This window comes from Giraffa tippelskirchi, chromosome 8 (genome assembly GCF_054371585.1).
Source record: "Giraffa tippelskirchi isolate mGirTip1 chromosome 8, T2T-mGirTip1v1.2.pri, whole genome shotgun sequence".
In the NCBI taxonomy this organism is placed as follows: Eukaryota; Metazoa; Chordata; class Mammalia; order Artiodactyla; family Giraffidae; genus Giraffa; species Giraffa tippelskirchi.
In genome coordinates this window covers 117,545,249-117,564,864 of record NC_137282.1, presented here as the reverse complement: position 1 = coordinate 117,564,864, position 19,616 = coordinate 117,545,249, and the positions used below count along the sequence as shown (strand labels likewise).

The window sequence follows — 19,616 nt, the reverse complement described above, 5'->3', positions numbered from 1 at the left end:
GACATTGGAACCTAGGGTAGGTTCTGAGACTCAGTTTTCTTATCTGTAAAATGAGGATAATAATATGTACTTCATAGAATTTTTAAATATTCCTGGGAATAGAGGATATTTAATAAATGATGTGTGTATGCTCAGTTCAGTTCAATCACTCAGTCGTGTCCGACTCTTTGCGACCCCATGAATCGCAGCACGCCAGGCCTCCCTGTCCATCACCAACACCCGGAGTCTACCCAAACCCATGTCCATCGAGTTGGTGATGCCATCCAGCCATCTCATTCTCCATCGTCCCCTTCTCCTCCTGCCCCCAATCCTTCCCAGCATCAGGGTCTTTTCCAATGAGTCAACTCTTCGCACGAGGTGGCCAAAGTATTGGAGTTTCAACCTCAACATCAGTCCTTCCAATGACAGGACTGATCTCCTTTAGGATGGAGTGGTTGGATCTCCTTGCAGTCCAAGGGGCTCTCAAGAGTCTTCTCCAACACCGCAGTTCAAAAGCATCAATTCTTCTGCGCTCAGCTTTCTTCACTGTCCAACTCTCACATCCATACATGACTACTGGAAAAACCATAGCCTTGACTAGACGAACCTTTGTTGGCAAAGTAATGTCTCTGCTTTTTAATATGCTACCTAGGTTGGTCATAACTTTCCTTCCAAGGATTAAGCATCTTTTTTTTTTTTTCTCATTAAACTTTTTCTAATGGGTCTCAAATTCTGTGACAGATTTTTGGTCAAGTTGTTTTCATTTAAAAGTACTGATTTTAAAAACTAATAACTTAAACTGCCACACACAAAACATATGGTCCACAAAAACATTCTCCTTTCCTTCTGAAGGTTTTACGATGCGTTGTTATCATTAACCAGTCTTTTACTATTAAACTTTGGCAAATTGAGACAAACAGTTCTGAGACTGTTCTCCCACCACTGATTAAGACTGGGGTGGCAGGTATTGGGGATAATATTCATTTAGCCTTCTGAGCTTTCTGGGCAGACTTGGTGACCTTGCCAGCTCCAGCTGCCTTCTTGTCCACTGCTTTGATGACACCCACAGCGACTGTCTGTCTCATGTCACTCACAGCAAAACGGCCCAGGGGAGGATAGTCAGAGAAGCTCTCAACACACATGGGCTTGCAAGGAACCATATCAATGATGGCAGCGTCACCAGATTTCAAGAATTAAGGGCCATCTTCCAGCTTTTTCCCAGAACGATGATCAATCTTCTCCTTCAGCTCAGCAAACTTGCAAGCAATGTGAGCTGTGTGACAATCCAGCACAGGTGCATAACCAGCATTGATTTGGCCTGGATGGTTCAAAATAATCACCTGAGCTGTGAAGCCAGCAGCTTCCATGGGTGGATCATTTTTGCTGTCACCAGCCACATTGCCATGACGAACATCTTTGACAGACACGTTCTTGACATTGAAGCCCACATTGTCCCAGGAAGGGCTTCACTCAATGCTTCATGGTGCATTTCTACAGACTTTACTTCAGTTGTTACATTGAATGGAGCAAAGGTGACCACCATGCCAGGTTTGAGAACACCAGTCTCCACACAATCCACAGGAACAGTACCAATACCACCAATTTTATAGACATCCTGGAGAGGCAAATGCAAGGGTTTGTCAGTTGGGCGAGTTGGTGGCAGGATGCAATCCAGAGCTTCAAGCAGGGTGGTTCCGCTGGCATTGCCATCCTTACGGGTGACTTTCCATCCCTTGAACCATGGCATGTTAGCACTTGGCTCCAGCATGTTGTCACCATTCCAGCCAGAAATTGGCACAAATGCTCCTGTGTTGGGGTTGTAGCCAATTTTCTTAATGTAGGTGCTGACTTCCTTAACAATTTCCTCGTATCTCTTCTGGCTGTAGGGTGGAATCCATTCTGGCTCAGTGGAATCCATTTTGCTAACTCCAACAATTAATTGTTTCACACCCAGAGTGTAAGCTAGAAGGGCATGCTCATGGTTCTGCCCGTTCTTGGAGATACTGGCTTCAAATTCACCAACTCCAGCAGCAACAATCAGGATAGCACAGTCAGCCTGGGATGTCCCTGTAATCATGTTTCTGATGAAGTCTCTGTGTCCTGGGGCATCAATGATGGTAACATAGTACTTGCTTGTCTCAAATTTCCACAGGGAGATATCAGTGGTGATACCACGCTCACGTTCAGCTTTCAGTTTGTCCAAGACCCAGGCATATTTGAAGGAGCCCTTTCCCATCTCAGCAGCCTCCTGCTCGAACTTTTCAATTGTTCTCTTGTCGATCCCGCCACATTTGTAGATCAGATGGCCGGTTGTGATGGACTTCCCCAAATCTACGTGCCTGATGACAACGATGTTGATGTGGGTCTTCTTCTTTCCCATTTTGGCTTAGGTTTAACGGTGGTTTTCACGACACCTGTGTCCTGGCGGCAAACCCGTTGTGAAAAAGCTGACTAAGCATCTTTTAATTTCATGGCTGCAATCACCATCTGCAGTGATTTTGGAGCCCAAAAAAATAAAGTCTGACACTGTTTCCACTGTTTCCCCATCTATTTGCCATGAAGTGATGGGACCAGATGCCATGATCTTAGTTTTCCTAATGTTGAGTTTTAAGCCAACTTCTTCACTCTCCTCTTTAACTTTCATCAAGAGGCTTTTTAGTTCCTCTTCCCTTTCTGCCATAAGGGTGGTGTCATCTGCATATCTGAGGTTATTGATATTTCTCCCGGCCATCTTGATTCCAGCTTGTGCTTCTTCCAGCCCAGCGTTTCTCATGATGTACTCTGCATATAAGTTAAATAAGCAGGGTGAGAATATACAGCCTTGACATATTCCTTTTCCTATTTGGAACCAGTCTGTTGTTCCATGTCCAGTTCTAACTGTTGCTTCCTGACCTGCATACAGATTTCTCAAGAGACAGGTCAGGTGGTCTGGTATTCCCATCTCTTTCAGAATTTTCCACAGTTTATTGTGATCCACACAGTCAAAGGCTTTGGCATAGTCAATAAAGCAGAAATAGATGTTTTTCTGGAACTCTCTTGCTTTTGTGATGATCCAGCAGATGTTGGCAATTTGATCTCTGGTTCCTCTGCCTTTTCTAAAACCAACTTGAACATCTGGAAGTTCACGGTTCACATATTTGTATCCAACTCTTTGTTACCCCATAGACTGTAGCCCGCCAGGCTCTTCTGTTCATGGGATTCTCCAGGCAAGAATACTGGAGTGGGTTACCATTCCCTTCTCCAGGGCATCTCCCTGACCCAGGGATCGAACCTGAGTTTCCTGCATCAGAGGTGGATTCTTTTACCATATGAGCCACCTGGGAAACCCCAAATGGTAGCTAGTTTTTATTATAGTATCTTTTTCACAGTGGATTTAAATTCTAACTTGATTTAAAGAATATTTATTTGGTTGTGCTGGATCTTATTTGCAGCACCCAGGATCTTTGATCTTCACTGTGGCATGACAGATCTTTAGTTGCAGCATGCAAACTCTTAGTTAGATCTAGTTCCCTGGCCAGGGATCGAACCCAGGACTCCTGCATTGGGACCATGAAGTGTTAGCCACTGGGCCACTGGGGAAGTCCCTAAGTTGATTTTTTCAAAGATTACTAACCTAATCTTTTAGTAAGGAGCACCCATATTATATAAAGTGAGTGGTATAAAACATTGCTTGGAAATGGCATCTTCTCCATCAGTTTCCCTAAGTACCTCGATAATCCCCAATTCCCTTTCCCCTGAAAAGAGGATTTTGGGGACTGGCAGTTCTTCAAGTCCTGGGAGGTTGAAGGAATCAGGTCCCATAGGATACCTTGTGTTTCCTTTCTGTTTGCCTCTTATTTCAACAGGATGGAGTCTGGGTCAGTGTTAATGGGTTGGGGAAGGAAGAAGTAAGAAGAAGGAAAAAGGAAAATGTTGAACTTGAACCCAAGTCATACCTAGTTCTCATTGGAGCTGCAGAAACCATCTTCCTGCCTTGGGCAGGACAAAAGGAATCTGATCATTGGGCTTATCATGGTACCACGGTACCACATGGTACCATGCTTTTGGCTGCATTTGGAAGACATCTATGGGTTCTGCCTGCCCAATAAGACTTGTTTTCCGTTAAGAAACAAATCTTCTCCTGCTCTCAGTCTCTGCTTCAGGTCCAGCCAGGTGTGTAGTCAGGCCTGGCAATCAGCATGTTCCGTTCCTCTGGTCAGAATGACAACACGATTCAGTGCTGGGCCGCAAGTCTCTATGTTGGTGCTTTCATCTGCGTTTTTCTCCCCAGGGATGGTAAGCTCTGGGGATATAAACCTGCTTCTGCCTCAACCGTCTAGAGAGAATTTACTACGGAGTGCTGCCAGTGTAACTGGAGACCCCCACGCTCATTATGTCATTTGAGTTTCTAAAGGAGATCAGTCCTGAGAGTTCATTGGAAGGACTGATGTTGAAGCTGAAACTCCAATACTTTGGCCACCTCATGCGAAGAGTTGACTCATTGGAAAAGGCCCTAATGCTGGGAAAGACTGGGGGCAGGAGGAAAAGGGAACAACAGAGGATGAGATGGCTGGATGGCATCACCGACTCGATGGACATGGGTTTGGGTAAACTCCGGGAGTTGGTGATGGACAGAGAGGCCTGGCGTGGTGTGATTCATGGGGTCGCAGAGTCGGACATGACTGAGCGACTGAACTGAACGTGTCAGATTTGGATTTTTAAGTACTTAAACCAATAAACCTACTTCCTCTTTTTTTCTTTAAAAAAAAAGATTTATTAATTTTTGGTTGCACGGGGTCTCTGTTGTTTCGTGCGGCCTTTCTCTTGTTGTGGTGAGTGGGGGTCACCCTTCATGGTAGTGCCTGGGCTTCTTACTGCAGTGGCTTCTCTTGCTGTGGAGCACAGGCTTTAGGCACATGGACTTCAGTAGTTGCAACACTTGGGCTCAGTAGTTGTGGTGTGTGGGCTCTAGAGCTCACTGGCTTAGTAGTTGGGGCGTACAGACTTAGTTGCCTCACATTATGTGGAATCTTCCCAGACCAGGGATTGAACCTGTGTCTCCTGCATCAACAGGCAGATTCTTTACTGGACCATGAGGAAAGTTCTATTCTTAATGTCTTTTGATTGGATATATTAAGCAGAACTAGTTGGAGTCCTAATTTGTCCCCAAGATCACCATGTTTGGGGTGTCACTTGCCTGGTCCCTACTGGGGGACCTGGCAGGGCGAGCCTCCTGGCTGCTCTTCCGACCTTGCTGCCCGCTATGGTAATTGCACCATCTTGTTTCTTAGAGTTGAGTGCTTCCATTGGTCTTTGCTACTCTAGAATTTTATTCTCCAAGTTCTTCATTTCTGTAACAGCCACTATTAAGCTTCTCATGATACTCTTGCCTCCTCACCAACCCAGTTCTTACCTCTCTGATGAATGGAGAGTCCTCCAGGCCTTCCTAAGGAGCATGGACAGCTGGTGGGTTTTCCTGTCTTATATAGTAGGCATGTTCTAGCATGCTCACTCCTCTGAGCCTTTCTGTTCTCTCCTCCAGTTTGCAGTGGCCTGGTCTCTCTACATTGTTCAGTTTGTATCATTGCTTTTCCCAATCTTTCAAGTGCTGTCCCATCAACATATTGGAACCATCCTCTGGGGGCTCTTTAAATGTTATGTTAGTTACTCAGTAGTGTCTGACTCTCTGCAACCCCCTGGACTGTAGCCTGCCAAGCTTCTCTCTCTGTAGGATTCTCCAGACAAGAATAATGGAGTGGGTTGCCATTCCCTTCTCTAGGGGATCTTCCCAACCCAGGGATCAAACAGGGGTCTCTGCATTGCAGGAAGATATTTACCACTAGGAAAGCAGGGGCCCTTGGTAGGGTGTTAAATCCTATATCACTGGGGAGAACTCTTCCACATCAGCAAACTGCTTATCCAGTTTATATCTCAGTCCCCACCTTGATCCATCACTCTTGGAATCTTCCACAGACAGTTTGGCCTTATGTATATTGGCCAGGTCTGATAGTTTGGCCTTATGTATATTGGCCAGGTCTGATATATAATCCCTTTCTTTTCTCAGCAGGCCTAGCATTTCCTGAGTTGGTCCTTGCTAAGGTTTTATTCTGGTTATCAGGCTGGTGGCTAGGAAAGGAGGTGGGGCAAAGCCCTAGGAGGGCAATATTGCTTTGTCAAGCACCTGCCTCATTTTGTTACAGGAAGGGGGACTGATTCCAGGGTCTGAGAATGGGCTCTTGTCTAACACTCTGGAAATGAATTGTCCAAGGAGACACACATGCTGACAAAGCAAGAGACTTTATTGGGAAGGGGTGCCTGGGCAGAGAGCAGCAGGGTAGGGGAAGCCAGGAGGACTGCTCTGCCATGTGGCTGACAGCCTCAGGGTTTATGGTGGCTTTCCAGATTGTCTCTGGCCAGTCACTCTGACTGAAGGTCCTTCCTGGTGGGGCTTGCTTTGCTCAGCCAAGATGGAATCCATCGAGGTGGATTCTGGGAGGTTGGTAGGACATATGGACTGGATTCTCCTTTTGATCTTTCCTGAATTTTTTTCCCAAATTCAATTTTCAAGCAAAATAGGGTAGGGAGGGGCTCTGTCTTCCACCAAGGGAACAGGGAGTTGTCTGCAGGCCTGGAGGGTTCAGGAGTATCTGGGTATATCTCTTCAGGTTTAGTTCAGTTCAGTCACTGCAGCATTCCAGACTTCCCTGTCCATCACCAACTCCCAGAGCTTGCTCAAACTCATGTCCATCATGTCAGTGATGCCATCCAACCATCTCATCCTCTGTTGTCCCCATCCCCTCTTGCCTTCAATCTTTCCTCGCACCAGGATCTTTTCCAATGAATCAGTTCTTTGCATCAGGTGGCCAAAGTATTGGAACTTCAGCTTCAGTATCAGACCTTCCAATGAATATTCAGGACTGACTTCCTTTAGAATTGACTGGTTTGATCTCCTTGCAGTCCAAGGGACTCTCAAGAGTCTTCTCCAGCACCACAGTGCAAAAGCATTACTTCCTCAGTGCTCAGCCTTCTTTATTGTCCAACTCTCACATCCATACATGACTACTAGAAAAACCATAGCTGTAACTAGATGGACCTTTGTTGGCAAAGTAATGTCTTTGCTTTTCAATATGCTGTCTAGGTTTGTCATAGCTTTTTTTCCAAGAAGCAAGCGTCTTTTAATTTCATGGCTGCAGTCACCGTTGGCAGTGATTTTGAAGTGAAGTGAAAGTTCCTCAGTCATGTCTGACTCTTTGCAACCCCATGGACTGTACAGTCCATGGAATTCTCCAGGTCAGAATACTGGAGTCGGTAGCCTTTCCCTTCTCCAGGGGATCTTTCCAACCTAGGGATTGAACCCGGGTCTTCCACATTGCAGGAGGATTCTTTACCAGCTGAGCCACAAGACAAGCCCAAGAATACTGGAGTGAGTAGCCAATCCCTTCTCCAGTGGATCTTCCTGACCCAGGAATTGAACCAGGGTTTCCTGCATTGCAGGTGAATTTTTTAACCAACTGAGCTATGAGGAAACCCCTGCAGTGATTTTGGAGCCCAAGAAAATAAAGTCTGTCACTGTTTCCATTGTTTTGTCCTCTATTTGCCTCTGATCTATTTGCCATGATCTTCGTTTTTTGAATGTTGAGTTTTAAGCCAGCTTTTTCCTTCTCCTATTTCACTTTCATCAGGAAGCTCTTTAGCTCCTCTTTGCTTTCTGCCACAAGGGTGGTGTCATCTGCATATCTGAGGTTACTGATATTTCTCTGGGCAACCTTGATTCCAGCTTGTGCTTCATCCAGCCCAGCATTTCTCATGATGTACTCTGCATATAAGTTAAATAAGCAGGGTGACAACATACAGCTTTGATGTACTACTTTTCCTATTCGGAACCAGTCTGTTGTTCCATGTCCAGCTCTAACTGTTGCTTTTTGGCCTGCATACAGATTCCTCAAGAGGCAGGTCAGATGGTCTGGTATTCCCATCTCTTTCAGAATTTTCCACAGTTTGTTGTGATCTACACGGTCAAAGGCTTTGGCATAGTTAATAAAGGAGAAGTAGATGTTTTTCTGGAACTTTCTTGCTTTTCTGATGATCCAGAGGATGTTGGCAATTGAATCTCTGGTTCCTCTGCCTTTTCTAAAACCTGCTTGAACACCTGGAAGTTCATAGTTCACGTATTGCTGAAGCCTGGCTTGGAGAATTTTGAGCATTACTTTACTAGCGTGTGAGATGAGTGCACTTGTGTGGTAGTTTGAGCATTCTTTGGCATTGCCTTTCTTTGGGATTGGAATGAAAACTGACCTTTTCCAGTCTTTTGGCCAGTGCTGAGTTTTTCAGATTTGCTGGCATATTGAGTGCAGCACTTTCACAGCATCATCTTTTAGATTTGAAATAGCTCAGCTGGAATTGCATCACCTCCCCTAGGTTTGTTCATAGTGATGCTTCCTGCTTGACTTCACATTCCAGGATGTCTGGCTCTAGGTGAGTGATCACACCATCATGGTTATATGGGTAATTAAGATCTTTTTTATATAGTTCTTCTGTGTATTGTTGCCACCTCTTCTTAATATCTTCTCCTTCTGTTAGGTCTGTGCCATTTCTGTCCTTTATTGTGCCCATCTTTGCATGAAATGTTTGCTTGGCATCTCTAGTTTTCTTGAAGTGATCTCTAGTCTTTCCCATTGTGTTGTTTTTCTCTGTTTGCACTGATCTCTTCAGGTAGCCCCTCCCAAGAAACAGGTCCTTCCCCTTCCCTTCTGTGCTCTGTCTCAGTGTAAGAGGATGCACCGCCCAGCACCGGTCTTCTCTGAAGCTCTTGGGACTCAGCCCCTTGCCTGCTGTGTGCTCTCCCTGCCGAGCAGCCCCTGGAGGTGAAGCCTCCTCCTGCCAGTGCAGGAGACTCGGGTTCGATCCCTGGGCCAGAAAGATCCCCTGGAGTAGGAAATGGCAACCCACTCCACTATTCTAATCTGCAAAATTCCTTAGACAGAGGAGCCTGCTGGGCTATAGCCCACAAGGTCACAAAGAGTCAGACACAACTGAGTGACTAAACACACACACACACACCAGCAGACCCTCTGAATTTGTTGATCAGTGAATCTCGCATTTTCTCTCTTTAACAAATCAGCAGTGCTGAGCAAGAGCCTCCTGATTCTGAGGTCTATTTGGTGACCATTTCCCCCAGACCTCAGATGCTACAGATACTATTTCAGTGCATGCACCCCCTCCAACTTTTACTGCATTGTGTTCACTGAAGGTGAAAATCAGCAGTCACAGGAAAGCAACATACAGTTTGTTTCCTAGGACCACTTCTGGTACCAACTGTTCAGGTTGGTTTCACTAGAAGCTGAACCTGAGATGGTATTCATTGATTAAGCCATTTTTTGAGGGAACAACAACAACAAAAAAAACGTGAATGAGAAAGCCAGACGAAGCTGGCAAAAAGCCTAGTCAGAACGTGGTCTCAGTGGATGCCTCCTTTAGCCTTATCTTCCTGGGCACTCTGCAGGACACCTGGGATCACAGAGCTGTCCCCACCTTAGGGCAAGGCAACCTGCCTGTTATGTCCCTGACCAGTGTCATCGACCTCCTCTCCTAGCTGGGGGCACAGATGGTGCTAGTCTGTCCTGCTTCTTAGAAACCCATCTCGGAGTTGAAAGCAGATCCTAAGCTTAAGGGAGAGAAGCTTGGAGAAAAGATTTAGCCTTTTGCCCAATATTTCTGGAAAAGGACTTCAGGCTTGAAGACATTTTGATTCATTGTAATGCAAGTCACTGATACCATCTCTGCTTGGATGGCTGTCAGCATGGGGCAATGCGGAAGCCTAGAAAATGTGGCTGTGCAGCCAGGCTTGGCTTCTGAGATTCTGTAGTTGGATAATGATGGTCACCACAGTGTTTGTATTGCAGAGGCCTTCATCTTTGTCTCCACTTGATTCCTAGAGTGTTCACTACAAGTTCACCAACTATGGACTGAGCAAAGGAATCAGTATGATATCTGAAGAACTTGGGATATAAGAATCTATTTTCTTTTTTCAACCAGATGTTTCCAGTGAAATGTGAGAGGCAGGGATGACAAGAGGATGGCATGAGGTGGTTCCGGGCTTGCTCTTTGGTATCCAGTAGACATGGGTTAGAATCCCAAATGAAAACGTGTAGCTCAGATTGGGGCTTGGACATACAGTCTTTCAACTGAGCTCAGACATCTGGTCTCATGACTTAATGAAGCTCAGGTTCTTGATGTCTCATTGTCGAAAGAATTCAGTGAGAGACAAAGTGATAAGTAAGAAGTGGATTTATTTAGAGAGAAACACACTCCACAGACAGAGTGTGGGCCATCTCAGAAGGTGAGAGGCACTGAAATATGGGTGGTTCATTTTTATGGGCTGGGTAATCTCATAGGCTAATGAGGAGGAGGTTTATTTTAACTATTTAGGAAATGGGATGGGGATTTCCAGGAACTGGGCCACCACCTACTTTTTGACCTTTGATGATCAGCCTTAGAACTGTCATGGCACCAGTGGGTGTGTCACTTAGTTTAGGTTAATGCATTATGAGTGTATAATGAGGCCCAAGGTCCATTGGAAGTCAAATCTTCTGCCATCTTGGATCTATTTAGTTCTAACAAGTTTTTGTCATGTCCTATGACTATATCTTTCTTTTAAAGGGTGTACACTGCCCCTTTTCTTCTTGTTTCACAATCATGACACTTCACAGCAGTGCAACCTTGAGCAGGGGGCTTGACTTCGCTGAGCCTCAGTTTCCTCTTCTGTTAAATAGGAATGGCACCCTTACCCACTTCACAGGGTTGGTGTGAGCATTAAATGAGATAATGCAGGAACAGAATTAGCACTGGGCATCCAGTGAGTGCTCAGTAAATACCATTATCTGAGCTTTTCTGGGCAATGGGTGTTCTGGAAGCAGCATGATAGAATAGAAGAAGCCAGGGCTTTGAAATCTGAGAGAATTCACTTCCATTTCTCACTTTGTCACTTCCTGGCTGTGTGACTGTGGACAACTTTCTTCCCCTCTTTGAGCCAAGTTTGCCTCATCTGCCAGGAAGGAGAAATGTACCTACATTGCAGGATTTTGGTGAAAAAAAACATCTAGCCCAAATTTTGGCTCACAGTTGGTACTCAGCTAATCCAGTTCTGTTTCTTCTTATCTTGAAATAGAGCAGGGTCCTGTGGGGCTCCCTGGTTCTGAAGTCTTTCTCTCCCCATTTCTTGTAGGCAAGACTCCAGCCTCCAGGACCTTCCCTGATTTCTAGACAGAAGATTCCAACAGTTGCTATTTAAGGGAGGAGCAGCCAAGAAACCATCTGAGGCAAGAGTAAAGGGATGAGAAGTTCATCAAGACTAGGAGGCCTGAGGCTACCTGAGACTAAGGGAGTGCAAGCCCTACTTACACCCTAATTTTTCGAGAGACCCACCTTTGAATCATTGTCATAAAACCCTTCATCAAATCATCCTGGATTGGGACACAAAGCTTTTCAAGACAGAAGCCCGCTGTGTCCCCTTTGCTTGGCAAAGCAATACTATCCTTTTCTACTTCACCCAAGACTCTGTCTCGGAGATTTGATTTGGCACTGGTGTACATAGAAGCCAAGCTTCTGGTAACCATTTTATAGTATAGTATTTAGCCCACACCATTATTTTCTCACATGTGACTTGAGACCACAGTTGGTGATTAGATTTTTAAAGTTTCTCAAGGATTAGATGGGTAGGAAGCAGAATGTATGAAAACATTAATTAAATGCTCCCTTTGGTGACTTCCCTGGTGGTCCAGTAGCTGAGACTCTACTCCCAGTACAGGGGCCCAGGTTTGATCCCTGGTCAGGGAACTAGATCCCACATGCCACAATTAAGCATTTGCATGCTGCAAGTGAAGATCCCATGTGCTGCAATGAAGATTGAAGATCCCACACATTGCAACTAAGACTTGGCGCAGCCAGATAAATAAATAAAAATAAATATATTTAAAAAATACTCACTTTGGAAAGCAAAATAGTCCTGCATTTCAAAAAACAGTTAAGGATTAATTGAAACAGAAATATGCAGGATCAAATAAGCCAAGACAGCAAGCTCTGAGATGCCATTTTAACAGCAGGAGATGTAACCAGTCTTTAGAAGTGTCTGCTTCTCTTAACCTTTAATTACCATGATGATGAAAAGGGGGATGGTGATTGGTAGTCATGGAGCCCTTACAGTTTCCTAGAGTATAGAGCTAAGTGGTAGACTATTTCTATTAAGTTCACAATAGCTTTTTTTTGGGGGGGCCCTACCTCATGGCCTACAAGACTTTAGTTCCCCAAGTGTGAAAAAAGTAGTGAAAGTCTTAGTTGCTCAGTCGTGTCCTACTCTTTGTGACCTCATGGACTATAGCCTGCCAGGCTCCTCTGTCCATGAAATTCTCCAGGCAAGACTACTGGAGTAGGTAGCCACAAGGGATCAAACCTGGGCCCTGGCAGTGAAAGCTCAGAGTCCCAGGCACTGAAAAGGCAGGGACTTCCCCTTGACACATCATATTACTTTTAATCTTCTCTTTTTTTAAGTGTACAATTAGAAAAATTTTAATGTATGCGTTTGTGCATGAAGCCATCATCACAGCATAGACAGCCTGTCTATCAGCCCCGCAGCAATCCCACCGTTTTACCCTCCCAGCCTCTGTAACCAGCGACTGGCTTTCTGTCACTTTAGAGTAGTTTGCATTTAGTGTTTTGTACCAATGGGATGCATTCGTTTTTTGGGGGGGGGGGAAGGGGTCTGGCTCTTTTTAATCTTCTTAATATTCCTGTAAGGGAGATATTATCATCCTCACCTTACAGATAAGGAAAGTTGAATCTCAGAGAAGGAAACTTCCCAGGTTATGAGCTGGTAAAGACACACTGGTATTAGCATCTGAAAACACAGCCCTAGATGGTAAACAACACCCCTTACACCATATGACCTTCCCAAGAGTCAGTACTCTGAGGAAATGCCCTTATGAGGGCTTCTCTGAGAAATATCAAATCCATTACACTTTTTAAAAACTTTTTTATTCTGGAAAATTTCAAACATACACAGAAGTGGAAGAAATAGTATAATAATCCTCATAAATCCATCATTTAGCTTCAAGAATTATCAAACACGTGGCCAGTCTCATCTCATCTGTACTATTCTCTTGTCCTCTGAATCCCTCACACTTTAATATAAAGGTGTTCACCTAGCAGCTAAAATTCCCCTCTAAAGGGGGTAATTTTGAAACTATATTTCATATTGCTTGTAAGACGTTTTTAATGATTAGACAAACGCTTATTTCCTATGATTAATAAAATAGACACAAAATTGTATCAATAATAGTAAGATCTCAACGTTGAGAAAAATAGTCACATAAAAAAAATATTAGTATTAATGTTATTCTGGTAACGGACTGAAGGGTGAGGGAGTGGAAACAATACAAGTTGACTCTCAAGTTGCCGAGGCTCAGACAGCAAAGAATCCGCCTGCAATGCAGGATACGCAGGTTGGATCCCTGGGTCGGGAAGAGCCCCTGGAGGAGGCATGGCAACCCATTCCAGTAGTCTTGCCTGGAGAATCCCATGGACAGAGGAGCCAGGCGGGCTACAGTCCATGGGGGCGCAGAGAGTTGAACACGACTGAGCAACTAACACACACACACACACTGGTAACTGGCTGAGGAGTGACAGTGAGGGAGTGGGAACAGTACAGTTTGACTGTCAAGTTTCCTTCTTAGGGGGTGACTGAGTAGATGGTGATGCCTAAACTAGTAGGGACTTCACTGGAAGGAAAGAGGAGGGGTGGAATGAGTGGGTAGGGCAAGATGATGGCTTCAATAAGATGATGACTTTAAGGTCCATTGGGAATCAGATGAATGGACACGGACTCATCTGCAGGATTGCACACACAAAAATGTATATTTTAGAACTGATGAAGGATGGAAGTTCCGCCAGATCGCTCTCCCCTCTTGCTCTTCTGGCTGTCTCTCCCAGCAGCGGTGCAAGACTGTTTGGTGATTGTTTTCTTATAGCCTTGTCAACACTTTGTATTTTGGGACTTTCTAAATTTTGCTAATCTGAAGAGATAACTAGTTATAGTTTGCATTTCATTCATTACTAGTAAATGTAGTTTTTATCCTCCCCCCTTTTTTTTTTGTATATTATCCACTCAAGTTTCCTCTTCTGTAAATTTCTGAGTATATCATTTGTTCAGTTCTCTTTTGGGTTTCCTGTTCTTCTTGACTTTGAAGCAGTTTTTGAGTGTCTTAGATATTAATTTCTTATCAACTTTAATTATTGTTGAGTGTCTTTTTTCAATTTGTCATCTGTATATCTTGTCTATAAAATCTATGATTTTTGTAGAGTCAAATGAAATACTTTTCCCCACGTGATATCTGCTTTTAGAATTTTAACTGGACCCTCCTTACAGATCACACAGGTATTATTTTCTATTAACTTTGTGGTTTTGCCTTTCATATTTATGCTTTAATTTTTCCATAATTCACCATTGCATATGGTCTAATATACAGAGCCAATCTTAATTTTCATTATACAGTAAACTGGATTTTCCCAACATAATCTCTAAGAAAATCCATCCATTTCCATTTACTATTAACTAACAAATTCCTGTGTGTATATGGGTCTGTTTCTAAGCTCTCAATTCTATTTCATTGGTTTATTTGTTCCTTAATACCAACACACTGGATTTAGTATTGTCTTTAAAAATATGGCTTAATGATTGCTTCTTGAATACCTCTTCTTCGCTCTTCTTTTTCGAAAATTTTACAGCTATTTATAGACATAAGTTCTGTCAGTCACTTATAGAAAATATATTTGCTTGATATTTTAAAAATCATATCTTATAGTCTGTCTTTTGAACAGTGAGTTTACCGTCATTGAAACTAAAATTACTATTAAATATGGATTTATTTCTATCTTATTTAATGTTTAATAAATTTTATTTTTTTCCTTTCCCGTCTTCCATTGAATTGAATTTTGTTCTGTCGGCTTGAAATACATGCGTTCTGTTTTAACTAAGACAAATATTGGTAGGTATCTTCCGTAATAATTTCTTAAACTTGTTATTATCTCCATCTTCCTCCTGAACAAGATAAATGTGTTAGCATGCTCTCCTTCCCTTATTTTTTTCTCTTGTCCACAGTCTTCCCTCCCCAACCCCTCTTATAGTGCTATTGTCTAAATAGTTTTGAATTGTCAGGGATTGTTATGGTTAATTTTATGCATCAACTTGGCCAGACCACAGTACTCAGATATTTGGTCAAAAGCCAATATAAAAGTTTCTGTGAAGACTTTTTTAAAAAGATGAAATTATCATTTAAATCAGTTGGCTTTAATTGAAGCAGATTGCACCATGTAATGTGGATGGACACCATCCAGTGAGTTGAAAGCCTTCAGAGAAAAAAGACAGAGGTCCCTTGAGGAGGATGGAATTCTGCCTCCAGATGGACTTCAGATTTCAGACTCAACTCAGCTCCTCCCTGAGTGTGCAACCTGCTGGCCTGCCTTACAGAGTTCCAGCTAGCTAGCCCCCAGAACTGCATGAGATGATTTCTTAAAAACAAAAATAAAAAACCTTTCTCTCTCTCTGTGTATATGTATATATACCTGTACATCCTAATGTTCTGTCTCTCTGGAGAACCCTGACTAGTGTAGGGATATACTTAATTTATTTCCCCTCAACTATTCTACAGAATGGTGTAACCCAACTCTAAATTTAAGACTTAGGATTCAGTCTCTTCAGTCTGACCTGCTGGATATGAATCCTATCATTCACTTGCTGCACAATCTTTTGAAAACTTTAATTGATTGTATTATATGCATATAGAAATACAAACGTATAATAAGGATATAGCTCAATGGATTTTCAGAAAATAGATATACTAGTGCAACTAGCACAATAAAACCAGAACATTATTAACACTCAAGAAACTTCCCAGACTTCCCTGGTGGTCCAGTGGTTAAGAATCCATCTTGCAATGCAGGGGAAGTGTGTTCGATCTCTGATCAGTGAACTAAGATCCCACGTGCCACAGGGCATGCACACATACTGCAACTAAGACCCAACCCGCAACTAACACCCAATGCAGCCAAATAAATAAATAAATAAATATTTAAAAATAAGAGAGTGAGAAAGAAAAACAAAAAGAATTAGCCTGTTAGTGCAGGGGACATGGGTTCGATCCCTGGTCCAGGAAGATTCCACCTGCCTCGGGGCAGTTAGCCTGTGAGCCCCAACTATTGAAGAGAGCACCCTCCCTTCGCAGCAACGAAGACCCAGTATAGCCAAAAATAAATACATAATTAAAAAAAGAAAATTCCCTGATTCCTGTTTCCAGTCACTACCTATACCCTCACTAACAGAAACCACAATTCTGATTGCTAAAAGAATATATCTTGTCAGTTTTTGTATTTTATATGCAAACAGTCATAGAGTATGTATTTTTGTCGTTGTCTCTATCTTCTTATGCTCAACCTTTTGGAGGCAACATTCATTTGTGTGGTTGTATGTTGTTGTAGTTTGTTCACTGCCATGTAGTATCTTGAATAGTATTTCGTGATATGACATACTGCATTTTATTTATTGATTTTAATTTTGATGAGCATTTGGCTAAATTTTGTTTCTTGTTCTGCTCCCTATTTCGAAGTGTTCTGGTACATGGCTTTTGGTGAGCATAGTAGGCATAGCATAGTAGGCATTCCTGTTTAGTATGTCACTAGAGGTGGAATTGCTGGTTCATCAGGTATATGTATTTCAGCTTTAGTCGATAAGACTAAACAGATCTCCAAAGTAGGCATTCCTATTTACACCCCATCACCAATGTGTGAGCATTCTAGTTGTTCTGCATTATCACCTGTATGTGATAGTTTTCCGTCTTTTTTATTTTAGCCATTCTGGGTTTGTGTCACGTTGTGGATTTCATTTGCATTTTCCATGACTGGGAAAGCTGAGGGTCCTCCATATCTTTATCAGACATTTGGTTATGCTCTTTTTCAAAGAGATCTTTGATACTTCTTTCTATTGTTGGTCTCTTTCTAGTTTATTAAGGTAGAAGGTTAGGCTAGTGATTGAGGTCTTTCTTCTTTTCTGATATAAGTATTTAAAGGTGTATATTTCTCTCTAAGCTTTCTTTTTTAGCTACATCCCAGGAATTTTGACCTGTTATGTCAGTTTAAGATGTTTTCTAATTCTCTTGTGATTTCTTCTTTGACCCATGAGTTATTTGGAGATATGTTGTTTAATTTCAAGATATTTGAGGAATTTTCAGATTTCTTTCTGTTACTGACTTTTTAAAAAATTTATTTTTAGTCTTAGTTGCAACATGTGGGTTCTTTAGTTATGGCTTGTGGGGGTCTAGTTTCTTGACCAGGGATTGAACCTAAGTTAGCCCCCTGCTTTGGGAGCATGGCATCTTAGCCACTGGACCACCAGGGAAGTCCCATATTTCTGATTTCTAATTTAATTCCATTGTGGCTGGAAAACACACTTAATAGCATTTCAGCCCTGTTACCTTTATTAAGACTTGTTTTTTGACCTAGCATATGCATCAGATTTTATTTGACTTGCAAAAGCTTTTAGACTAGCTCATTTATCTTCCTGTACTCCTAACCTTTGGAGTCAGTGCAGCGTAGTCAAGAAAATCAGATGTGTTTGAGGCTCCTTATTCTGATTTTGTCATTCCGGCTCTAAGGAGCAGTAGAAAGCTTTGATGGTTGCCCTTTCCCTGCCTAGTGTTTATCTGCCTGGGCCAAGTCCTGATCCTCAACCCATGGCTGGATTTGGCAAATGTCCCTGGGGCAATATATCAGCTGCCAATCTGACAGGTCTCTTCTAAACTAGTCTGTCCTCTCTGAGATTTGTTTGGTCCATCCAGTCTTCATTACTGCCACAGCCCTTTGACATCTTTAAAATGTGATTTTGTATATTGGTAATTTGTCTAGTTTTTTTTTAGTTTTAATTTGTTTTTGGCTGGGCTCTTTGTTGTGTGCTGGCTTTCTCTAGTTGTGGTGTGTGAGCGTCTCATTGAGGCTTGGCCTTCAATAGTTGCAGCAGTTGGACTCAGTAGTTGCAGCTCATGGGCTTTAGGGTGCTTGGGCTCAGTAGTTGTGGTACATGAGCTTAGTAGTTGTGGCACATGGGCTTAGTTGCCCTGAAGCATGTGGAATCCTCCCAGACATGGGATGGAACTATTGTCCCCTGCATTGGCAGGCAAATTCTTAACCAGTGGACCACCAGGGAAGTCTTGTCTAGATTTTAATGGTTGCTGTTAGTGACAATGTTGGCCTGTTTCAACCTCCATCCTACCCAGAAGTAGAAGTTGTTTGTCCTATCTTATTTTTTTTTCTTAAAGCTTTGAATTTTAAAAATTTGTTTATTTTTGGTTGCGCTAGGTCTTCTTTGTTTTGCATGGGCCTTCTCTAGTTGCAGCAAGCAGGGGCTATTCTTCATTCAGGTGCATAGGCTTCACATTGCGGTAGCTTTCTTTTTGTCAAGCACGAGCTGTGAAGCATGGGCTTCAGTAGTTGTGGTGCACAGGCTCAGTAGTTGTGGCTAATGGGCTCTAGAGTACAGGCTCAGTAGTTGTGGTGCATGGGCTTAGCTGCTCCACAGCATGTGGAATCTCCCCAGACCAGGGATCGAACCCATGTTCCCTGCATTGGCAGGTGGATTCCTATCCTCTGTGCCACCAAGACAGTCCTGTCCATTTTAGATGACAGATCTTTGCTGTGCTGTTTACTCACCTTTATTTCACATATGACATGAAGCTTTCCTGTGGATTTATTTCTCTTTTTGCTGGAATATTACTTGCAAAAGTATTTTCAAAGATGATCTTTGAGTGATAAACTGTGACTTTTTATATAGATAAAAATTCTGAGTTTTATGTTCTTTTCCTTTAAGCGTTTGAAAATGTTGTTTCTCTTTATGATAGTATTATTCCTTGAGGTCTCAAATTGGAAAGAAGCTAAATGTCCATTAACAGTAGAGTAGATAAATAAGCTTTGACATGCTCGTACAATGGAGTACTATACAGCAGAGCTAGGAGAAGATGAGGTTGCCTCCCTGGAGACATTTGGCAATGTCTGGAAATATTTTTTTGTTATCACAACTTGTTGGGGCAGGAAGAGAAGATTGTTACTGGTATTTAGTGGGTAGAGACTGTGGACGTTGCTAAACATCCTATAATGCATAGGACAGCCTCCCCGTAACAAAGAGTTATCTGGCCCATGCAGGTCAATAGTGCTGAGGTTAAGAAACTCTGCTTTCATCAGTGAGAATAAATGAATGACTGCTACATGGGTGCAACTACATGGTAACTCCTACAAACAGTGTTGAACAAAAGAAGCTAGTTATAAATGAGTATATACAGTGTGCATCTGTTTATATAAAATTCAAAAATATGATAGGATGCTACCTGTCAGGATAGGGTTGTCTTTAGGGGACAAATGATGATTGGTAAGGGTCAAGAAGACTTACTGGGTGGTGGGTAACATTCTCTTTTTTGATACATGGGTCAGTCACACAGATATGTTCACATTGTGAAAAGCAAACTGTGTGTTATAATTGGTATGCTATATATATATGCTTTTAATAATAATTTTACATATATTTTATTAATATATATTACTTGAATAAATGTTTTTCAAAGTTT

General features: G+C 42.6%; 1 pseudogene across 1 annotated transcript; it reads right to left on the bottom strand.

Annotated features, from left to right (window-relative positions):
* Positions 1-672: 672 nt before the first annotated feature.
* Positions 673-2,400, bottom strand: LOC145517795 (elongation factor 1-alpha 1 pseudogene; annotated as a pseudogene). The gene has a single exon (XR_014062335.1). The product of XR_014062335.1 is annotated as an elongation factor 1-alpha 1 pseudogene (transcript).
* Positions 2,401-19,616: the final 17,216 nt, after the last annotated feature.